Source organism: Cupressus sempervirens, chromosome 3 (assembly GCF_028749045.1).
Source record: "Cupressus sempervirens isolate cs-2001-9-10 chromosome 3, ASM2874904v1, whole genome shotgun sequence".
Classification (NCBI taxonomy): Eukaryota; Viridiplantae; Streptophyta; class Pinopsida; order Cupressales; family Cupressaceae; genus Cupressus; species Cupressus sempervirens.
This window is the reverse complement of record NC_143120.1, coordinates 879,723,246-879,747,253: the sequence shown is the minus strand read 5'-3', so window position 1 is coordinate 879,747,253 and position 24,008 is coordinate 879,723,246.

The following is a 24,008-nucleotide window of genomic DNA, read 5'->3' as shown; positions in this document are numbered from 1 at the left end:
CTTCTTCTTCAGGCTCTGCAAAACCTAGGTGGGTGAACCTCTTTAGATCTAACTGTGTGACCAATGCAATAACCATATTCAGGATCTATAAAAGCAGATGAAACCCCTAATTCTTCTATGCTTAACCAGGAGATCACAAGCATGAAATAGCTAAGGACATGACTAATGAAATTGGAAAGCTAAGTGCGGGTTATACTTTGAATACCTTTCAACAGAAAAGGGAAAATTGATTTATATTGAGAAAAGATAGCATGCTCAACATGCAGAAAAACTTTAATGATCCTACAAACGACCAATGCCTTATCCATTAGGGCAATCCTACACTCCAGAATTATGCATCCTTGAACATCAATCAACATATGGCATATGTTAAGACATTCATGTTCAATCTATTCACCTTATGAATTAGACAACAATATCCAATATAACCCCATACTTTCTCACATCCTTCTTAGTTAAATCTACAACCTTGTCTGAAACCAAAAGCAATTATATGACTCCTTGAGTTAAAGGTAAGCAAACTTCAAACATACAACCGGGCAATTGCAAATAGGTTCAAGATCTTTGTTCTTGAACATATAAGATTACAAACTCAGCAAGAAAGGAGATAGAATTATATTGAAATTTAAAACCTTCTGCACACTGTATTTATCTCCTTGAAATAAGTACATTAGGAATGCATGAAACAAGATACAAGATCACACTACTGTATCAGAACTATCTATGAAATCCATATGATGTTCATACAAGACATGCTAGGTATCTGGCTTTCATAGCCTGAGCAGAGATCTACGAACTGGGAAAAATAGAAAACCTGACCAACAACCCCCCCTTTCTCTAGCCTTGGGATCTCTCTTAAATACTGTGAGATGCAACAAGCTTCAGGCATAGAGAACTGACAAGTGTCCCTTACAAAAGATATCACAAGTTTGTAACAGAAGAAAAAAGAAAAATGATTAACAGAACATCATGTAGATCAAATATTCTCCTGTAAGCTCCTTTTCTGTTACCACTTTTTTCTGATTCGGCTCTACCACTGATTTTTTGTATGTGCAACTGCTAAGACTGCCTTATCAATGACAAAATCAACTCTGAAAAATACACACCAACCTAGGCCCGTGGGTTTTGTCAAGATGACTACTGAATGAAAATCATCTTTAATTCCCACTCTTTACTGATCATGCCAGGCTTCAAAAATAACATAATCATTACTTAGCATGTAGTACATAAGCTAGAAAACAATGTGGTTATTAAAAATAACAAAATAGGGATGCTCTAATCCCCAACCACGTCTGCTTCCTTAACCAACTTCTTGCCAAAATTTTCCATCTACTGACACAAAAAGGGGGGACACACATAAAAAATGAAAAAGACTATACCCCAGGGGATAAAATCTTCCTCACCCTCTTCCAAAATTATGCACAGGGTCTCCAATATTTCTGCTACCCTGGCATCAAACTAAGATGCAGTGAAAATTTGTTTAAAAGATGATGTTTCTGCTGAAAAGGTTGTTAACTTACAAAGTCTATTCCTTGTTCTTCTTATCACCTTGGTGACTTGACTATGACACCTGATTACTAGCTTTCCTCTATCAAAAAACCATACACAGGCATATGAAGCTAACCATTTTCCTTTTCTGAACCATCCTCTAAAAATAAATAAATCATTTTTCAAAGTATCAGTGTCCCAGAACCAACTACTCTTAACGAACAATCCTTCTGCTATCCATACCCTCAGACTTAGTGAAATCTTTAGAAACATCTTTTGAATAAATCACCAGGACTGAAAAATTTAGAGACTTTGGTATACAAACTTACCTGAAGCCTTTTCTTTTATCTCTGTAACTTCTGCATTTTATCCTTGAGCCAACTACTTGACACTCATGCCGAATTTATCTCAATCCCAGCATTAATTTTTTTCGTTCAAAGATGACTCACAAATTTCTACTTCGCACAAGTTGATATTGGGAAAATCTCACTTGTTACATCCTGTTCTTTCACACGTGAAGGTTTTCATGTCTCATTAATATGCATAATGATACCACCTTCAATAGTAAAATATGCACCGTCGATCTTGAAGATCTTATAAGTTGAAACTGTGAGCATGACAGCTTCGAAATCCACTAGGCAAGCTGGTCTGAAATAACCCAATCAAAAATAGCCATGTGTGCAATTTATCTTTTAGTGTGCACTTCTTGCTTCTAAGAAATGCAAACGCGCAAGAATTATAGATCTGAATTGAATCAGTGACCTGAGTCCGCCCCACATGTCAGGCTTGCACATTCCCACACTTTTTATCTTGTGAGCACGTTGATATAGTGGGCCAACGCCCATCATCGATCCAAAGAAGATCGATGGTTGATGAATTTCTTTTTGAAAAACTATTGCATTGTTCCTTTATCACGAAACATGTGACACTTCAGAATGGCATGATTTGGTTAATTGCAATATGTGTCCACAATCCATTTACCCGCATTAAAAAATCATATGGAGATAAAATGATGCAGGCAAACATTAGCTCTTGATGTTGGCTTAGATCGACGGTGATTCAAAGTTTCAATAATAAGCGGCCCATCATAATGATCTTGACCAATGAGAAAATACCTTTTATTGCACGTGTTTTGACAAACTTGACCGCAACATTCAAAACTTCGACGCCCATGACATCGTTACTTCCTCATATTTTTGTCTCACTATGCCACGCATCACAAAGTGGCATGCCTGCAATATTTATCTGCCTCTCATCTTGAAAATGCGGGTATGCCTCATTCGTCGATCTCACGCAGATCGATGATGTTCATAACTTGTCTTCTGTGCTCGTACAAACATCTCCTGGTGTCTTCATAAGGGACAGATGTCACTTATGCACTTGCCCACTTTATTTAAATCATGCTCATCTTCATCTTGCGGGAAAGAGGCATCTGGTGATCTCAACCAAGATCAACGGTGAGTCAATCTTTTGAAAAATCTTGGACCCACATAATCAGACTGTGCTACATGCCCTCTTTGCGCTTCCTCGCATTTTGTAATGGCCTCGCATTTTGAAAATGTGGGAATGCGTGGTCCGTCGATCTAAACAAGATCTATGATCACCGAGACTTGCATGGTAAGTTTGAAAACAACATTTTGGATTTAAAAATGTGTAAACCCTGATTACCTTAAACTTAAAACAGATTTAATCAAAACATTATTTCAAGTTTGCCTAAGGTTTAAAAGGGCATGCCCTGAGCAAGAAAATGAGAAGGGGCTAAAGGATTTCAAAGGACGTGGTGGATTTGTATAAGGAGAGGTTCTTGATTGAATTCTGCATATTAAATGGGGTAGAAAGCAGATTTAGGATTTGTTCAAAATAAGAGTTTGTCATATAACTCAGAATGACAAATTATCATCATGGAAGGCTTAGGCAAACTAAATGAAAAGTGTCAGAGACATTGAACACCTTAAGGATCTCAAATGGACAGCCGAGTGCACATTCAATTATTGGCATTCATAGGGCTTGACTTTCTCAAAATTTCAAATGGATGCTCAAAATGGGAATGCAATTTTGAGCGCCAATAGAACCTATGGGGATGAAGTATTTTTCTTCTTGAATATCCTTCTCTGAGTACCCACCACAATTTTTCCTATCATTTATTTCTTTGGAGTTGAGGGGGAGGCTTCTTCCTTTGAAGTTTTAGGTGGTGGGACTCTCTATTCCTTTATTTGTTTCTCCTCTTTCTATTCTGGTCATCTCTTCTCTGAAGGTTGTTCTTGTTTAGCTTGAGGCTCAACTTAAGGTTCAACTTGTCATTTCTCTAGTTGAGCCTACTCTGGATGTGCTTGGGCTTCAACCACTTGTCTCCTTGCCCTTGGAGCTTCCCATTTCCTTTTCTTGCTCTTATCAATCTTGAAGTACTCAACCTCTCACTCATGTTGATGTACCATTTCTAGCCTTACTAGGGATTGAGTGGGGTAGGTTGGTATGGTGACCTTAGCACCATTACCTTTATGAGGTTCTTATGTGGCTTGTAGAGGTATGGCCAGGGCAACTAAGTCTATCTGAAATGGTTTCTAGATCCATTCCATTGTTAGCTCTACTACATGTCTAGCACAATAATTTATTCCATTAATCTCCTCTTACCCTATTTTAGCATTCATGATTGGCCTATCATAGATATTATTATGCCATCACTCTCCTCTTGCCCCATTTTAGCATTCATGATTGGCCTATTATAGATTTTATCTTTGTTATACAAAGGATCATTGACTTCTAAGGCATCCTTTTCTGTGGCCTTTAGAGGAATCTTCATTTGCAGAACATTCTTTGCTAGATATAGACTCATCCTAGAATAGTCCCTTATGCAGACATCATAGTCATCTATTGTGTTCATCCAATGATCTTCTAGGGTATCAGCATATACAAACTATTTCCTTGCCAACTAATAAACCATCCTGATGTTTTTGAAAAAGGAGTGAGGGGAGTCATTTGCTAAACCATCCCAATGTTGTTGAAAAAGGGGTGAGGGGATTCATATTCTTCCATGTCTTCTTATGTTGTTTCCTCACTCTTTCATAAGAAGAAGTGAGTTGTCGGGCTATCTCTAGGAGTATCAATTGATCTGAAAGATATGTTAGGAGATTTTTGGGGCACAAAAGAGTACCAACTACTTGAAGATATGTGAATGTCTTGAATTGAATGTATTAGGATCCTATTTTAGTGGTTCATGTTGCTGCCTCTACTCATATTCTCTTTGTGTAATCTTCTTCAATGAACCAAATGATCACAAAAATGAACCCATCATTGACCACTATATAGTGGGAGATTCTTTTTCACCAATTATGGGTATACCACATAGGGCCAAGCATTTGTATTCTACATGATTCCCTTTTTGTACAACCCTAGATAATTAGTGGTTATGGAAGCGAGGAGGCACACCATGTATGTTTTCATGTAAAAAGGAGGGTCTATCTTAATGGTAACCAGTTGCTCATCCAAGTTGTCACTTAGGATGGTGGCCCAATCAATGGGCATCTTTGTAGTCCTAATGGTTTCAATAAAGTGAACTTACCATGTTTGAAGGTGACCCACTGTAGGAAGGCTCATTACTCTACTGTAGATGAAAATTAAGTACATGATGTTATCTTTCATATATCCTCTAATCATATCCACCTTGCCCACTCTTTGACCTAGAGGTGCCTTATTGATAAAAAAAAAATGAGGTCTGTACTATTTATTTTTCCTCTTTATAATTCTCTTCATACCACCTATTTGATCCTTGGTATGATATTTGAAGTTACTATTCTACCCTTGGGAGGTGAAACACTTTCTCTATGTTTTAGGGTTGGAGCTCTAGGACTATCTTTCCAGTGACACTCTTTATGACCTTTTACTCGGTCACATAATGTTCAACCAATGCCATTATTAGTTCAAAATATTGAACTAATGTGGGATGTGATGCTGCATTCACCAATCTAGACTAGATTGAAGAAAATATCATCGCTAACCTCTCCCTAGGTTTGTTGTAAATGGTCAAAAAGGTATTCCAATCAATCTGGCCCAATTCAATATATCTAATCTCTATGTTTTCATCTTGGAATCTTGATTTATTAGGTGCTCTTTGGTACTTGAATGCAATAGGTTTTGGTGCCACTTTCTCAACCATGGAAGATGATGATGACACCATTTGATCTACACAAAAGAGGCAAACATTAGACTTATGGATATTAGAAGGCAAAAATGACACTTAGAAAGAACCTAGACTGAATCCAAAATAGGTCAAAATCAATTAGAAGGGACAAAAAATAAATTTCCTTTCCAAAATAGCATGTTGTGTATTTCAATGCACCTAGAAAACCCTTATAGGTGTGCTAGTGTGCTTAATTAGCCCTAGAAATGGCTTGGTGTGCAATTGCACACCAGTGCACATGCACACCCATGCAAGTTCCACATGTGCACAAGTCTGTACATGCACAAAAAGCTTAGTGCATATACGGGTGGGGGGAGGGGTGAAGTACTTGTCTTTTTTAGTTTCTGTGTGTGAAGGTGCACACATGCACACATCTAAGAGGTGTACATGTGTGCACCTTCATGAAGGCCTTAGTATTTTTAGTTTTCTTAATCTTAATATTTTTTTTAAAATATTTTTTTTGGGTTTTGAAGTGTGTGGAGGTACACACATGTGCACCTCTTAGTGATGCACAACTCTTTGGATATTATCTTATGTGTTTCATGTGTAGGGGACTGGAGTAGTGGAGTACTTGGGAGTGTAGAGCTGTAACATTGGGAGAGCAAAAAAGAAAAGTGAGAGAAGGAGAAGGGGTGGGGTCTATTTATTGATCTCAACTATACCAAGTGTTCACCCCTATATATGCTCACCTTTGAAGGTGAGCACCCTCTAAGGGTATGCACATGCACATGTGCACATCCCTAGAGTGGGGGGTGCAGTGTGCATGTGCACATTTAGCACACTTAGCACATGTACACACTTAGAATCACAAATAGAGTCTAAAACCTCATTTCATCTCTCTCTAATTGTCTAATCTTTCTTTTTTGGAGATTGGCATTTGATCTAGACCTAAGGGAAGGTCCAAAAAGACTGAAGCTCTAGACTAGAAGCCTTAGAGGAGAATCTTGAAAACTAGGGGGTCCCCATTTTGAGTCACAAAATGGGGTATGCATTGCGAAACCACAACATGAAAATTTGAGCTGGTAGAAAGTGTGAGGGGATTAAAAATGTCCCATTATCTTAATATTCTTTATATCAACATTTTTTTGTAGATTGATAGGTGAGTTTGTATCATCGCAATCAATCATTCTATCTCGCACATACTGATAACCTATTTTCTATTATGAAAGATTTTGGATTGGAGTATAAAATAATATATGCATGTCCCAAGATCACAGTATAAAATAATAGATGCATGTCCCAAGATCATAGTATATATCATAAACATCATGAATTTGTAGCAAAATTCCCAAAATGTTAGATTAGTAGATATTGAACAAATCAACTAATGTTGGAAATGATTGTTCAAACCATTTATTTATGATTCTCTTTAATGCAGTAGCATATTATTTGTCTTATTCATTTCAAAATAACTTATATTTTTCTCATTTAATATCCATGTACATTAATCTATATATATTGTAGTTAGTGGTTATAATAATTATGTAATGTTTATGTTCATTCAACTAGGTAGGTACCAAGTTAAAGATATGGATGCATATATCGAGCCTCTTATCGACAAGTTACTAAAGTTATGGAATGACCTCTCTAGACCAATAGGAAAAAGACAATTTCAATTCCATACAATGCTTGTATGCACAATTGATGATACTCTTGTGCTAACACATTTGTATGGTACGTTATAATATTCAACCACTCTAAGAATATTTAATTTTATAAAGTAGATTTCATGCATATTTTAAAAAATAATCTATTCATCATATATAACTATATAAATTAACATACTTAATGCAATTATATATGATCTTGTTGGTCTAGAGAAATTTTGCATGTCTAATTTGTGGTCCTAAGGTAAAATCTCGTCATTCGACAAGCTTATGAAAATATTTCTTTGATGAATATTATAACTTTCTCCATATAAATCATAAGTATTGAACCAATTAAAAAAACATTTTCAATAAAAAAGAAGACATTGTTGGAAATATTCTAGACCATGCTGTGTTACTCTTAATCCAACAATCCAATTAGCATTTAATTCTTCATATCTAATCTAATCTAATTGCATGTATAAGAAACTAAAAATATGAGAGCATTTATAACACTGTGACATAATGATTTGGTGACCCAAAAGCTTTCCAAATAGAAAGTAAAACTAGAGTGGGGATGATACCCACAAGCTTTAGTACTACAGTATAAAGTTTTCCTATTAAGGCTTACATTGATCACTTCTGATGATCTACCCTATTAGGAGCAATAAGGACTGCTAGTTCTACCTTGTGAAAGGATTTACAAATATAGAATGAAGTATGTACTCGGTAAAGAGATTTATAAAAGATTGTTAGGTCTACATTGTTAAAGGATTTGACTGATCCACCTATTAGGATGAAGCAATAGCTAATCTTTGATTTGCAACTTAGTTTGCTGAATGAGATTCCTTTATGTACTAATCACCTTTTTTTCATAGAGATGTCTTTGTTGTTCCTTATACTGATGTAGCCTTTGTAATTTTCTCTTTCTGCTCTTCTTTGATTATACTCAACTGCATTGCATTTACACACACACTTGGATATGATACAAATCATTACATATTTACCAATCTAATTATACAAATTAAAAATTTGTCCACAATATAAGTTTACACAAATATTACAAAGTCGGTCCAAATGAAGACACTCAAGTTTTGAAGATTGACTCGGTGAGGTTCTGATACTTGGCATCTACTGTTAATGCTTGACATCATCATGCACTCGATAGACATAGAAGCTCAATCCATACTGATCACTTCCAAGTAGTCTTGAACTTAGTTTGCACTGCTGACTTGGTAGATACTATAAAACTCATCATATAAACTGAATCACTTGTTTACCATTACATAGCTTGGTAAAAACAATCGCCTTGAGCTTGATATAAATTGAGTCACTTGGTTAACACTGAGTAGCTTGGTTAATACTAGACTCACATCACATAAACTGCAAACTCGTTGAACACTGTACAACTAGGTTTTTACTAGTAAACTCAACATACACTAAGATGCATGGTTTACACTACTGATCTTCACTATAACTACAATTCCTTGGTAACATTGGGATTTGTCCAAAGGACTTGGTAGCAACTGTAGAAATTGACAACAATTGAAATGCTTGGCAAATACTATTAAGTGTACAATAAGCTTGGTAGTTATTTACAATCTAAATAAGTGTATGTCACTAATAACAAACTTGACCAATATGTCAAATATCTCCCCCTTTGGCATTAGTGAAAAAATCACTTATCATCTAAAACTAAATTCAAAAAGTTTCCTAAATACCTTTATCCATTATCTAGTGATACTAGCCTTGTAGAGTATATTGTTTTTGAGATTTTTGAAAATTTATTTTGTAAGATATATATCTATACATGGTAAGGTTCTTTCATACAATATATTACACATCTTCTGGCTATATACAACATATCTTTCTCCCCATTGATTTTACAACTTATTACATTTTCTCCCCCATAACTTATATCTTTCTCCCCCTTTTTGACATTAATGCCAAAGATTTATTCTATTTATTTACATAGTAATGCCAAAATGAGATAAAAATTCTAAACATACCTTGAGAATGATTGCCAAAATTTTATCCTAATTATCTTCTAGGACCTTTCATGTGTGAAGTGCAATTTGTACTTTTGTTGACAATTCTATCATGTGGTCTGCTATGGAGAAATTATTGTCATGGATGAGAGTTTTTGAATGTGCAATATATCTCTGCAATGCATCCATGTTGGGAAGAATCATATTTTGTATGTCTATCAATGTGGATCTAATCCTTGCTTCTTCTTTGAGCAATTCTTCTTGTATATCTATCAAACATCTTATCTTCTTGAAGTGTTTAGAGCTTGAACTAGGGTCAAGTTGCAACTGTTGAGCACTAGCTTTGAGATCTTCATCTATTTTGGACAATTTGTACTTTATTTCCTTTTAAAATCAGAAATATTACATAGCTTTCCAAAAAGTGATGATACATTTGTACAAGATGCTTCCAAAGAACCCAAAATTGTAGAAAGTTATACTTGATAGATAGCTATTTGATGAGCAATATGCTCGAACACTTTATTATCAAACTTATTTTCTACCTTCTGCACTAGCTTATCCTTCCCATTAGTATCTTCATTAAACTTTTGAACTGCCTCTACCATCTGATACAAATTGGTTGTGAAGAATCAATCTCAATGGCTATGGCCTCTACTAAAATGTTCTTTGCATTCTCAATAATTTTGAATTTCTTGTCTCTTTCTTCTCTTAATCGTTGCTATTTAGCTTTCTTCTAGAGGAGTTCACCAAATGACTGCATTTGGTCTAGAGTGAGCTTGGAAATGTCTCAATTTGGGATTACAATTTCCTCATCTAAATCAATTTCTTCCTCCATCTCTTTTCCTTTACTAAAAAATTTTGTGCTTCGTTAAATCTCAGTTTCAACTATCCTTGCACTTATTGCTTGTATGCCTAGAATAGAAAGAATTGTAGACATATTAGAACTAGCCGTAAAAAATAATATTGTACTTATTGAAGGAATATTAATAGAAATACTTGAAGAATCCAAAATTAATGTACTCAAAACTAAAGTAGCCAACTCGGTAGATGAGGGAAGAGTATGTAGCTTGGTAGATGAAGTGGAGGTCATTTCAGTCAATGATGTGCTAAGCTGAGTAGGAGCAAAGAGTGATTGGACATTTGGATTGTCACTAGTGATCACAATCAATATTACTAGGGCTATCTCCATGCTTGATGTTGTTATTGGTTTTCTTGGAGAGTGAGTAAGTGAGGCAATGACTGCTACAACTATCTTAACTAGATCAGTTTCCTCATCATCCTACTTTGCTTCCTTGGAAGCCTCTTGCCCTTATTCCTCTTCATCATCAATGCTGTCAAAATGAGTTGTTCTTTAATATTTTTCTCTTCATCTTCATCATCATTATCATCTTGTACATCAATAGGAAAATCACTACGCTTATGTAATAGATAGATATTTTTTCAAAGTGTTTGTTGCATTCCTTACAACATGCTCAATCTCTTTCATCAAAATCAGACAAGTATTGAATTTTAGAGTCAAATTTTTGTCATTTTTCTTCAGTGACTCTTTTACCTCTACATCTGATATGCTTGGTATAAGTTGCCTTAGAGTTTTCCCATATATGTCTTTGACAATTTTCATGGAAAATTCCCATATTGGCTTGATTTTATTTGATAAATCATTAGGAATTTGAGAAACAAGCTGGTCTAGTAAGTATTTCCATTTACCCATTTTGTCCATCACCACATTTTCTATCTTCTTTTGCTCTTCTGTTGTCCTAATTTCATACTTTAATGACTTAAATTTTGTTATACCGGCTCCTACTTCCAAATATTTCAATCTATCTTGGAAGGTGGGTGGAGGTCTTTGAATATAATTTCTCCTCCTTCCTCGTCAAATTTCTTCCTTGAGGATCTTCTTGTGAATACTACAGTGGATGGCTTTGGTGGCTTGGTGATAATTATCTTGCCCTTCTTCCTTAATGGATCTTCTTCCTCAAATTCTTCCACATCCTCTACTTCCTCATCCTCACTTTTTCCCTTGGTCAACAAAAGGGTAGAACTTGTTTTCAGTTTTGAAATTCTTTTCTTTCCTTTGTTAACCACCTAAGGGAGATTTATTTCCAGTTCTATCCTAGCTTTTTCTTCATCATATGTACCAAAGTATGTAGCCTTAGGATCAATTGGCTCATTAACAAGTGCCTCAATGACATTTTAGTTTCATCAATATTAACCTCATATCCAAAAGGTTTCACCCATTCGGTTCTAGGCTTAACTACCTGAATGTATACTTTGTCACTATCCACCATGAAACATACATCATCCTTATAATCTTCAACAAGTTTCTTGGGGATTCAATATCTATTGTTCATTTTCTCCTTGAAAACATTAAAATAGTTGTGTATAATACTATTATAGTTTTCACCCATCTCAACAATATACTCATTTATCCAATATAGCACAGGAACATCTTTTCTCCAAGCAATAGTTCCTTTTGAAGGGAATACTTTTTGAACATAAAAGAATGGAAAAGTTAATAGGGAGCCAAAATTATACATTTTATTCTTTGATATCATTATGCTTTCCATATTCTTGTTGAATTGTCTCAATAGTAGCTCAGTAAAGTCAAAAGATAAATTGTTCTTTACTACCTTGTATGCAAGGTCAACTACTTCACATGACACACTATTTAGCTTGATAATGTTTTAAATCTTATGTGCAATAAAATGGATTCTATATTTCAACTCCATGTTTGAAACATTGCTAATCTTCATTCCTCTACTGTCCCATTTTGATAGGGTTTTCTTTTCTAGTTCTTCCTGACCTAAGGTTTTTGTCATCTTGGCTTTGGCTAACATTGGGAGACCAGTGATTTGATGAATCATCTTCTTTTTGATCAATGCTATTTTCTCAAACCACAACTATCCATTATGCACCTGACTAAGGATAAACCTTATCTATTTTACTTGAAATTCACTAAACATGTGAGGGATGTGAGTTAACCCTTTAATTTCTAGGTTTTGGTGCTTGGGTTTCAAAAATTCATTAACACATAGCTTATTTAGGGCATCATCCATTTCCAAATTACCAATCTCTTGAATAAAACATTTAAAATGAGTGCAAATATCATTGACCAATAGTACCTTTCGAGGGATTTGAGACTGCACTTCACTTGGATCTAGGGTTTCAGCAATTGCAAGAGTGAACTTGAAGTCTAGTGCCTTCCATTCCACTCCATAAAACAACATGTCAGATCCTCACTTTTCCTTTCTACTACTGGATGCCATCTTTACTTGGTAGGTTTGAGAGAATTCAAAATTTGCTACCAATTCATTCAAATTGCTTGGATGCTCTGAAGATCACACTTCACAATAGCTCTTCAAAAATTTCATGATAAAAATGAATTTGATTCCATTCCTTTTATCAAAATTTTACCATAAATTTTCTTAGTACAAAAGGTAGATTGATTGACATCATGTTGATAGACTATCATCCACTACACTTGTATTGAACACTCAGTGAAGTCTTTGTAACTTAGTAACCATATGCATCTTTCTTACTCTTGACCTCACTAGGTAAAGTCTATGACCCAACCTCACTTGGTAAAGAAGGTAACTTGGTAGAAACTAGTACTCAATGATCCCTTTGTATCCTAAATATAGATTTAGATCATTTTGTTCTTTCAATCTAGAACTGTTTTGGATGTCTTCTTTGATAGCCTAGTTCCAGTTCTCTCTTGTGAGAACTTGAGTAGAAATGGTAGAGCCACCTAATTCTTGAGTGACTTGATCACCATTTCTTGGACTTGTATCCTCAGTAGACTTTGGAACCCATTGATATCTCATCTATTTTTAGATGTTATTAGCTTTTCAATTCTACCAGTATTCATGTAGTTCTTGGCAAGATGACTAAGTTCTATACAAATGAAGCATATTTTAGTTCTATCTCTTTTCCTCAAATGATCCTTTACAAAATTCATTCCAATGTGTCCAAATTCTCCACAATAATGACATCTACACTAGGTGTTGTAGTCCCAACCAAATATTGCTTTCACAATTTTCTTTGCTTGATTCAATATCTTTGTTTTGCATTCTGATGACTTGTGTCCATGTTTCTTTCATTTGTGACATTTTCCTTCAAATCTTGGTTTCTCTTTGCATTCATTAGCCTTATGACCATGTTGATTGCAATTGTAGCACTTTTTGTTGAATTTTTCTTTTCCATTGCTCCAACATTTTTTGATGTGTGACCTATCTTACCATAGTGATTGCAAGTAAGTCTTTGATTCTTTCAAGCTTCTTGCTTGGATGATTCTCCTTCTTCTATTTATCAAATTCTTGCTTTTCCTTTTTGTCTATAGAGATTTTTCTCATTAAATTTATTCATGTCTACTTGGGATTTCATCATTCTTTGATTGATTTTCCTTTTAGAGTTTAGATCATTTTGTAATATTTCATTTTCAAATCTTAGGCTCATGATTTCCTCATTTGCATTGGAGAGTTGATCAATAAGGTCTTCTTGCTAAAGGGATTGGTTATAAATTTTATTATTCCTTCCATCTATCTCTTCTTTTATCTTGTACTTCTGCTCTATGACTTCACATAGCCTTACTAATTGAATTTCTTGTTCTCTTCTTAGTTTTCTTACTTCTTATAGGGAACCATTCTTTTCTAGGAGTTCTTTGATTTCTTCATTGGCTTCATCTAAATTTCTTGAATGAAGGTCTTCAATTATTTATTCAATGTAGAGGTCATCATTCATTTGAATTGCAATTTTTTTCTTCTTTTCAGGGATTGAGAGAGTTGCTCCTTAGCTTTCTTGAGTTGGGAAATAGCTATTTCTAAATCTAGTCTCTCATTGTCAATAGCTTTGTCAACTTTGAATATCTCCATGGCCTTGATCTTTGCTCAAGCTATTAAACTTTCTCCTAAGAACCACAATGCTCTAATACCAATTGTTGGAAATATTCTAGACCATGCCAAGTTATTGAGAGGGGAGGGGTGAATCAGTAACTTCTAAAACTTCTACAAATTCAACTCTTAATCCAACAATCTAATTAGCATTTAATTATTCACATCTAATCTGATCCAATTGTGTGCATAAGAAACTAAAAACATGAGAACATTTATAACATTATGACATAATGATTTGGTGATCCAAAAACCTTTCAAATAGAAAGTAAAACTGGGGCGGGGATGACACCCACAAGCTTTAGTACTGTAGTATAAAGTTGGCCTGTTAAGGCTTACATTGATCACTTCTGATGATCTACACTGTTAGGAGCAATAACGACTACTAGGTCCACCTTGTGAAAGGATTTACAAACATACAATAAAGTATGCACTCGATAAAGAGATTTATAAAAGACTATTAGGTCTACCTTGTTAAAGGATTTGACTAATCCACCTATTAGGATGAAGCAGTAGTTGATCTCTAATCTATAACTTGGTTTCGTGAATGAGATTCCTTTATGTACTAATCACCTTACTATGATAGATATGTCCTTTTTTCTCTTTATTCTATTGTAGCCTTTGTAATTCACTCTTTTTACTCTTCTCTAATTATACTCAATTACATTGCATTCACACATACACCTAGATATGATATAAATAATTACATATATACCAATCCAATTATACAAATTACAAAGTCGACCATAATACAAGTTTACAAAAATATTACAAAGTTGGCCAAAATAAAGAAACTTGGGTTCTAAAGACTGACTCGATGAGAATATGATACTCAACATACACTATTAATGCTTGGCATAATCATGCATTCAGTAGACATAGAAGCACAGTCCATATTAATCACTTTCAAGTAGTATTGAACTCGATCTGCACTAGTGACTCGGTTGATATTTTGAAACTCATCATATAAATTGAATCACTTGTTTACCATTTCATAGCTTGGTAAACACTATCACCTTAAGCTTGGTATAAACTAAGTCACTTGGTTAATACTAAGTAGCTCGCTTAATACTAGACTCGCATTGCATAAACTACGAACTTGGTGGACACTACACAACTCAATTTGCACTGGTAAACACAACATACACTGAGATACATAATTTACACTACTAATCTTCACTATAATTGTAAGTGCTTAGTAACCATTGGGATTTTTCCAAAGGACTTGGTAGCAACTATTTAACTCAGCAACAACTGAAATGCTTGGCAAACACTATTAACTATACAATAAGCTTAGTAGCTATTTATAATCGAAATAAGTGTATGTCACTAATAAAAAACTTGACTAATATTTCAATAGACATTACATCAAAACCACAAAGAATGACAACTCAACCATGGAAGTTGGAATATAATAGAATTAATTGTCAAATCTATACATCAAATCAAATTGTTTATCTATCATATATGATATGTTTGGAATGTTGGAAATAATTCTTCAATTGTATGTTGTTATTGATTGTACACAAATGTTAGTATTAATTGAGAAATATAGAGTTTATAGTATTAACCTTGCATATCTTAGTACTAACTGAGTAGTTAGGTAAGGAGGACTTCCAGTATTAATTAAGTAATTGGTTAATGAAGGGAGTCCTAATTGTAGTATTGATTGAGTGGTCGGGTGTCAAAGGACTCAATGTTGATCGAGCATTCTGTTAGAGTAATAAAATATTTTTTTATTAATTAAATCACATTAATTCAATTATTACTTATTATCTCTAGTTTACTTAAGCTAAACTCTAGGAATACAATAATTAAATTTTTAATTAATTATTATCATGAAACCTAGGTTTTACTTGTTAGGGTTTTGATTTAATTTTATAAGGATTAATCTCTTTGTAATTGATTCATTCACTTTTGATAATAGCAATCTCTTTTTTTTTGTAATCAGGAATGTCTCATTTGTGGATCTGAGAATTCCAATCTAAATAGCTTTTTCTTCTTTCTTTCTATGACAAGTGTTTGCATGTAGGTGATTCTTGGGAGCTATGAGGTTGATCTTTCATCAACTTCAACATGGTATTAGAGCTCCATATCTTCATGCCTCTATTCTATTTATGATAAGTTTGGATTGGCTTTCATACATGTGCTTTTTTCTTTGTGGGGGGGGGGTGTGTTGGTTTCATTTTTTAGAGGAATTTTGCATTGAATCTGGGGGTCATTGATTTTTAGTGCACTTTAAGCCCAAATGGACACCATTGTTGAGCTTAGAGTGCCCAAAATCACCTATTTTCATATTAAATTTGTCCAATTTGGATGCTATTGAAATTAAAGGCAAACAAACATTTCTCATAGATTAGGCATGTTTCCTAAAGCATCAATTTTATAAATTTTTTGCCTCAAAAATTGAGATTTTGGGCACACAAATCAAGATTTTTTGGAAAAAAAGTTGACATTCCTTAGCATGAAAATTGAGATTTTTTGGCACATAAGTTGATATTTATCAGCACAAAATATGTTTTAGAATGTAAATCAAGATTTTTGGTTCACAAATTGAGATTTTGCAATGAAAATCAAGACAATTTTGTACAAAACTAGCATGCTTTCTGAGGTAATTTTTTTATTGGTGGGCACACTTTCTGAGTAATTTGGCATAGATCCTAACATGGTAAATATTTTTATTTTTCCCTTCCAACTCTATTTTGACCTAGATGTGTTTTTTGGCTATAACTTGTTCATCCAGACTCCATTTTTCACAAACAAGATATACTCAGAAAGTTGATTATGAGCCTTTCATGATGGTGTAGTTTGTATAAAATTTTGATGATGTTTGGTTGGTGATTTATGATTTCAAATTCAAAGGCTCTATTTTTCACTCTAGGAGACATATCTTGATATATTCTATTTTCAAAATTCTTCTCCAGGCACATCCCTTTTGTTGGTGTAAATAAGTATTCACTATTTACACTTACTTAAGTTTACTTAGGTTAATGCATTATTTTATTATTTTTATTTTGTGAGACACTTAGGAATTTGTGCACCTTTTTGAGTTGTCATGTAGACAACTTAGGAGTACACAACTCTATTTTATCACATGGTGTCTACAACACTGATTTACGTGTCACACCCTTGTAGGCTTATCCTCACATCATCACACATACTTTCATACTTAATGGAGGATAACCCATATCTGGTGGACATGTGCCTCATTGTTGACATATCATGTAGCTGATTATGAGGCATTCTAGATGTATCTCAAAGGCCTTTATATTTAGGCACTCCTAGTGTACTCTTAACGTGGAATATTGAATATATCGTCATTCTGATCATAGGCTCTCTCTTGGTCTACAGTTGTGCTTGTGTTTGAGTTCTTAGTTCCTAGGTGAATTTTGCTCTTAGGAAAATTATTACATAGGATTCAAGATTGGATATTTTCTCATCACATAGCCATTCAGGACCATTATTACTTCAACACCTTAGCCTGAATCCAGAGCACTACAAAAATTGGGAGTGTCTAGAGCCAGATTTGACCTCGCCATTGCATCCAGAATGTTGAATTGCTGAAGATCGACTATAAACTCAACTACCTTGGCCCAAAGTCAATCATGAGGCAATTTTTTTTGCAAATCAGACCCTGGAGGCCTCGATTTGTAGTTTGGGTATGGTCATTTTTTGCATATTCAATTAATTTTTGAATCTACATTATTTATTTTCTTTGTAATATTTTCATCAAAATTGTCGCAAATTTTTTTTTGCAGAACCAGGCTGTTAGATCTTGGCTCTGCAGTGTGGAGGTTTTTATTTATTTTGGCCCAAGGAATTTTTTTTAATTGGACTTCATATTTTTTGGCTAGAACATAGTCATAGGTTGTACTTCACATTCTGGTAGTAACAACAAAATTCTAGTGAATTAAATACTAGAATCTAGCTAGCCATTCACAAGACCAACATCTCATCTCTTTGTTTCAAAGTGTGCAACCCATTTTTTTATACACCCAAAGGTGTAAAACCACTATCAATGTGTGATAAAACTCTTTAAAACCCGACGACTTATTTCATTCTGTGGCACCAACAGATTTGCCTTCCGGTCCTTGTACATCCCATTTTTCGATGCTCAGTGACCCCCATATATTCCAACTCGTGACTACATCTTCACAACATCTAGCAACCCTGCATTGGAATATTTCATCGCATCTTTGGCATCTCTTCACTCATTTTTGGCATAGTTATTGCTTCTAGTGCACACACATCTACAAACCCACCTTTGGAGATTTTGATTGCCATGTTTGACAAAGCTAGCAACATCCATATTTTTTGGCATTGTCTTCTGTCCCATGTGCATTTGAACATTTTTCAATCAATACATATTTTTCCTACCCATGAATAGTGTCTTGGTAAACTTTCACATGGATCAACAATATTTTGCCACATGTACAAATCTATAATCGACTATTTTGCTATGGTGGATTGCCAACTCGACACCTATGTTAGCATCGTACCTTGCCATCTTAGCTACCATATGGCCTACCACACCCCTCCACGTAGATGCCTGAAACTACCACATGCATGTGGAATCTAGCTTTTTTTCCATGTCAATGTACGAATCCATACATTCTGTATGGTACTGAACTGATTCAGCTTTACACATTAGCAAGGGGCTCATTTTTTGCTGATGTCACATTTTTACTGGGTTAAATTTGACATCCATTTGACCATCAAACCTAGGCCTCTTACAATTGCTACGATAACCATTTGACTGTCAAATTTAAGATTGCAATTTTTGCTCCAAACCCCTCTCTAGATTGCTTTTTAGTTTGGCAACCTAACTTTGTGAGGCCATATCTTGGACATCTGAACTTCGATTCAAGTGCATTTTTTTAAAATTAGGTAGAATTCCTAAATTTTCTAGTAGTGGTATTTTTTTTCTGGTTTTGGTGCAAGGATTTTGCAAAAATTGCATTTTTTGGTTATTGTACTCGCATAATCCTACATTTTACAACTTCAAACACTCCATACAGGCACATCTGGTCACTTTTTCATGTTCTATTTTTATTGGAAGTGCATATTTTTTCATCTACTTTCCAGATCTAAATTCAAATTCTAGGGTTGTGTGGACCAAAATTTCACTTTCAGAATTAGGCCTCTTTTTGTATTATAAAGCTTTGATTCTTTTTTAGAATTGTTGTAAATCTGAGCTACAATGCTTAAATGATAGATTTAAGCCTTATAATGCAATTGTAAAAGAAAAATTAGAAAGTTCACTTTGTTTATTTTGACAAGTGGCCCATTGTACACGCACTACTTATAAAGTGCTAACAACATCTTTTTTGGGGGGGTCTTTTGATTGAGTGAAAAGGGGGGGTGTGTGCTATGTTTTTGTTTCTCTCTATTATGCTCTTCTCATTTCTGCATCATGGGTTTTAAATGTCCTCCTCTAACTTCACGCAACTATTCTACATGGAAAGATATTGCATGGAGTAGATTAATGGAAAAAGGATTTAGTCTTTATGTTGATGGTACAATTACTAAACCTACTGATGCTAAAGAACTCATTGAGTGGAAAATTCAAGATCGACAGGCTTTAGGAGTTATCAGGAGTTGTGTACATGAGAATCTTCTCTTCCACATTAAAAATTGTTCATGCTCTAAAGAAGCTTGGGATAAACTTAAGTCATTGTATGGTAAGGTGGACGAAGAAAAGGGATTTCAGATTGAGGATGATCTACTTCTCTTGGATCGAATGAATTTTGACACAATTTAAGATTACATTATCAAAGCCAATGAGTATAGGGCACTTCTTAAAGATTGTGGAAATCCCATGAAAGATGACAGGTTGATTCATCACATCCTAAAGAGGCTACCTTCTGAGTATGCTTCCTTTTTTTGAGTTTTAATACTCATAGGTTGACCTTGGGATCTTCTTACCAAAAGCCTTCACTTGATGTAGTCACAGAGATGTTGATTGCTAAATAATCTCACTTGATGGATTTAGGACTTCTCAAGTCATCAAAGACCAAAGCCTTGGTGGCTAGTCATGAGCACAAATCAAGTCAAGGGAGGAAAAGCAACAAGAAGAAGAAGTAGTAGAAGTAGAAAACACAATCTGAGACACGAAAATCTTCCTCTCAACAAGGAAGTTCTTCTTCAAACAAGAAGGGAAGTAATGAAAAGAAGGACAAACTTTTTTGTGCATATTTTTAAAAAGTCAAATCATGACAAGCATCATTACAAAACAAAAAGAATTGATGAGTTAGAAGACCTACTCAGGAAGAACAAGATTCAAGTTCCAAGTACTTCCAAGGATTCTACTCCAACCTCTTCAAATAGTAAAGGGAAAACACTTATGAAAAACACAAGTTCTTCTTTCAAATGGATACTTGACTCAGGTGCCTCCTATGATATGGGTTCTTCAAAGGAAGACTTTTCTTCATTGAAGCAATCAAAGGTACCAAACATCTTCATGGGAGATGATTCTAAAATGGAAGTTGAAGGGAAAGGACATGTGGAAATGGAAAATAGGGAATTCTAATATGTTCTCTATATTCCAAACCTTAGCTCCAATCTCCTATTAGTTTATCAAATCTCTCACCTAGGAGATGGTCACAAAGTTGATTTCCTTCCAAATTCAGTGATGGTGCGAAGTCTTAGAGATGATTCATTGGTTGCAATGGGGAAATTCAATGATGACAAGAGGCTTTATTCCTTCTCCCACTTTGTGCCTAAGAGTCTTTCTCAATCCTTGTTGACTCACTCACATTCACACATCAACCTATGACATGAGTGGTTTGGTTACCTTGACTTTCGATCTCTTTAGCAACTTTTCTCAAAACGTATTGTCAAAGGTCTACCTAATATCAACTTTTTAAAGGGAGAATGTTAATCTTGTTCAATGGATATGAAGCTCAAGGAGAAGTATGATAAAGGGAAGTCTTCTTGAGCTCTAGTTGTTCTTCAACTAGTTCACATGGTTTTATTAGGACCCTTTGCAGTGACTTCAGTCAGCCAAGGCCACTACATACTCACATTTGTTGAAGACTTTTCAAGATTCACTTGGGTTTTCTTCCTTCATCATAAGAATGAAGTGGTTCATAAACTTGAAGACTTTAAGAAAAACACAAGTCAAGGAAAGCCATAAAGGTACTAAGGGTGGACAATGAGAACAAATATGTAGACAGAAGACTTAAGGACTTTTGCAGAATTGAGGGGATTGATCTTTAAAACTCACCAACATTCAGTTCACACAAGATAGATGTTGTAGCTATGAGGATTAGGACTCTCAAGACCATGGAAAGTGGCATGATAAAGGCCAAATCTCTTGATCCTACATTAGAAGTTGAAGCCATTAGTAGTGCTGCTCACATACTTAATAGGTCTCCTCATAATGCCTTAGATGAGAAGACTCCTTTTGAGACATGGTGCGATAGAAAACCAGTTGTGAGTCACTTTTGAGTCTTTGGTTGTCTAGCATGGGCTAACCTATCTTCTAGGAGTTGCAAGGCACTGAAACCCATGCCTTGTACCTTCATCGATTATGAAGACAATGCAAAGGCTTACATACTGATGGATCTAGTGACTCACAAGATCTTTGAGGAGAAGGATGCTCATTTTGAGGAAAGTTCTCCTAGCTTATCATTTAAGCCTCTCCACACATCATACATAGTGGAAATTGAAAGTGACACTAGCAATAATACTTCAATAGGTTCAGACACATGGGGTTCTATCAACAGTTACAATGAGTGGTCAAATCATCAATCCAGTCCACATGCTTATATTGCCAGAATAAGAAGTCCAACATAACATGGTACATCTCATCTTCCAAATTTAGCTTTAGTAGATTTGGGAGACAAACTTGAGGACTTACATCCTCTCATTGATGAAGGTGATCCTTCTATAGTTGTTGATAGGGCTCACTCTGACCCTCATGTCCATTCTCTACATGATCAATCTTCACAGGTTGGCATGATTGTGGATCATTATGAACAACAATTAGTGAAGGTCTCTTTGTTGGTAGAGGAGATAGATGGTTTAGTGGAATAGGTTCAACAAACATCCTTGTCTAATTTGTATTCATTCTTTTCAACATAGTTGGAAGGGGAGAGCATCAACATCAGTATAGGGATACTTGAGCAGGTTTCAAGGCCACCATACATCTTCAAGTTTTTACCTTTGCCTTTGTTTCTTCCAAATGGGAGGAACACCATTTTGCATTCTTGGACCAACTTCTTCATTGGAGTAGCTTTCACTTGTTGGCATTCTTATTTTGAGAAGGGGGGAGGGGGGGAGCCTATTCTATCTCTCTTCCTTCTCTCATTACTCCATCCATCGATGCATCCCTATTTATCTCTCTTTTTGGGGGAGGGTTTTTTCCATGAGGTTTTCCCTCTTTCTCTACTTTATGAGAGATTACATATCATTATGTACATGGGTACCTAATATGGCCTCGTAATTGGGACCCATTATGCATCTTCATCCTAGTTTTTTTAAGCTTAAGAGCATTCCCCTAAGTTGCACTTAAGGGGTGGTGTTGGTGTAAATAAGTATTCACTATTTACACTTAAGTTTACTTAGGTTAATACATTATTTTATTGTTTTTATTTTGTGAGACACTTAAGAGTTTGCACACCTTTTGGAGTTGTCATGTAGACAACATAGGAGTACATAACTCTATTTTAGCACATGGTGTCTACAATGCTGATTTGCATGTCACACCTTTGTAGGCTTATCCTCACATCATCACACATACTTTTGTGCTTAATGGAGGATAACCCATGTCTAGTGGACATGTGCCTGGTTGTTGACATATCATGTAGCTGATTATGAGGAATTCTAGATGTATCTCAGAGGCCTTTATATTCAGGCACTCCTAGTGTACTCTTAACATGGCATATTGAATGTATTGTCATTCTAATCATACTCTCTCTTGGTCTACAATTGTGCTTGTGTTTGAGTTCTTAGTTCTTGGGTGAATTTTGCCCTTAGGCAAATTCTTACACCTTTCAATTTTTTTCTTTTCTATATTCTAGTGGGATATCTTGGTTGTTTCATGTTTAGAGATCAATTTTATTTCTTGAGATGATTTTTCATGGGTTGTACTATCTCCTGTATCAAACTTATGTCTCTTTTGATCTATGTTAACATCCTTTTATAGTATTTTTGCAAATGCACTAAAATAAAGTGCCACTTTGTTGCATCTTAGAATCATGCACATTTTTATGTTTTGATGTAATCACACTACATTATAGAGTGCCTTAGGGGTTTCATGTTGGCCATATTTTCTATCTTCCTTTGGCAAGTGAGTGTTCATTCCATGATATTAGCTTCATGATGTGTCAGGGACACATGCCATTATAGGTGTTTTTACTTCTTTTTCACTCTTGATGTTCTTGGTTCTTCTTTCTATAAGACATATTACATTTAGTTTTAGTGTTCATGTCTTACCTCTTAGCATTATAGAGGGTTATGTTGGTTCTATTACTTTCTTGGTTTGATGGAGTGAGCCATATATTTAGTATTTGATCCCATGTACCAGATGATTACAGTGGCTATATACCTATGCATTTCAGTGAGATGGATTATTTACCATATAGACATACTTTCATTTCTATTTTTGGAGGCCATGAAGATACCTTCTATCTTTGTTTGATTAGCACTTCAAACTTAGTCTTCTATACTAGGTCATGTTCTATACATTAGATGTTCTTCAAATTAGTAACTTGATAGTGTTTGTAACTTCATGCTGAAGTGGTGCTCTTCAAGATCATATTTTGTTCCTATCTTCTAGTGCATTCCCTAGTTTGGAGGCTTCTTTAGTATTTCAATAGTTCTTTTTAGAATTATTTCTATCTCTTTTTGGAGTAGGGTTTTCCCCATGTATTTTTCT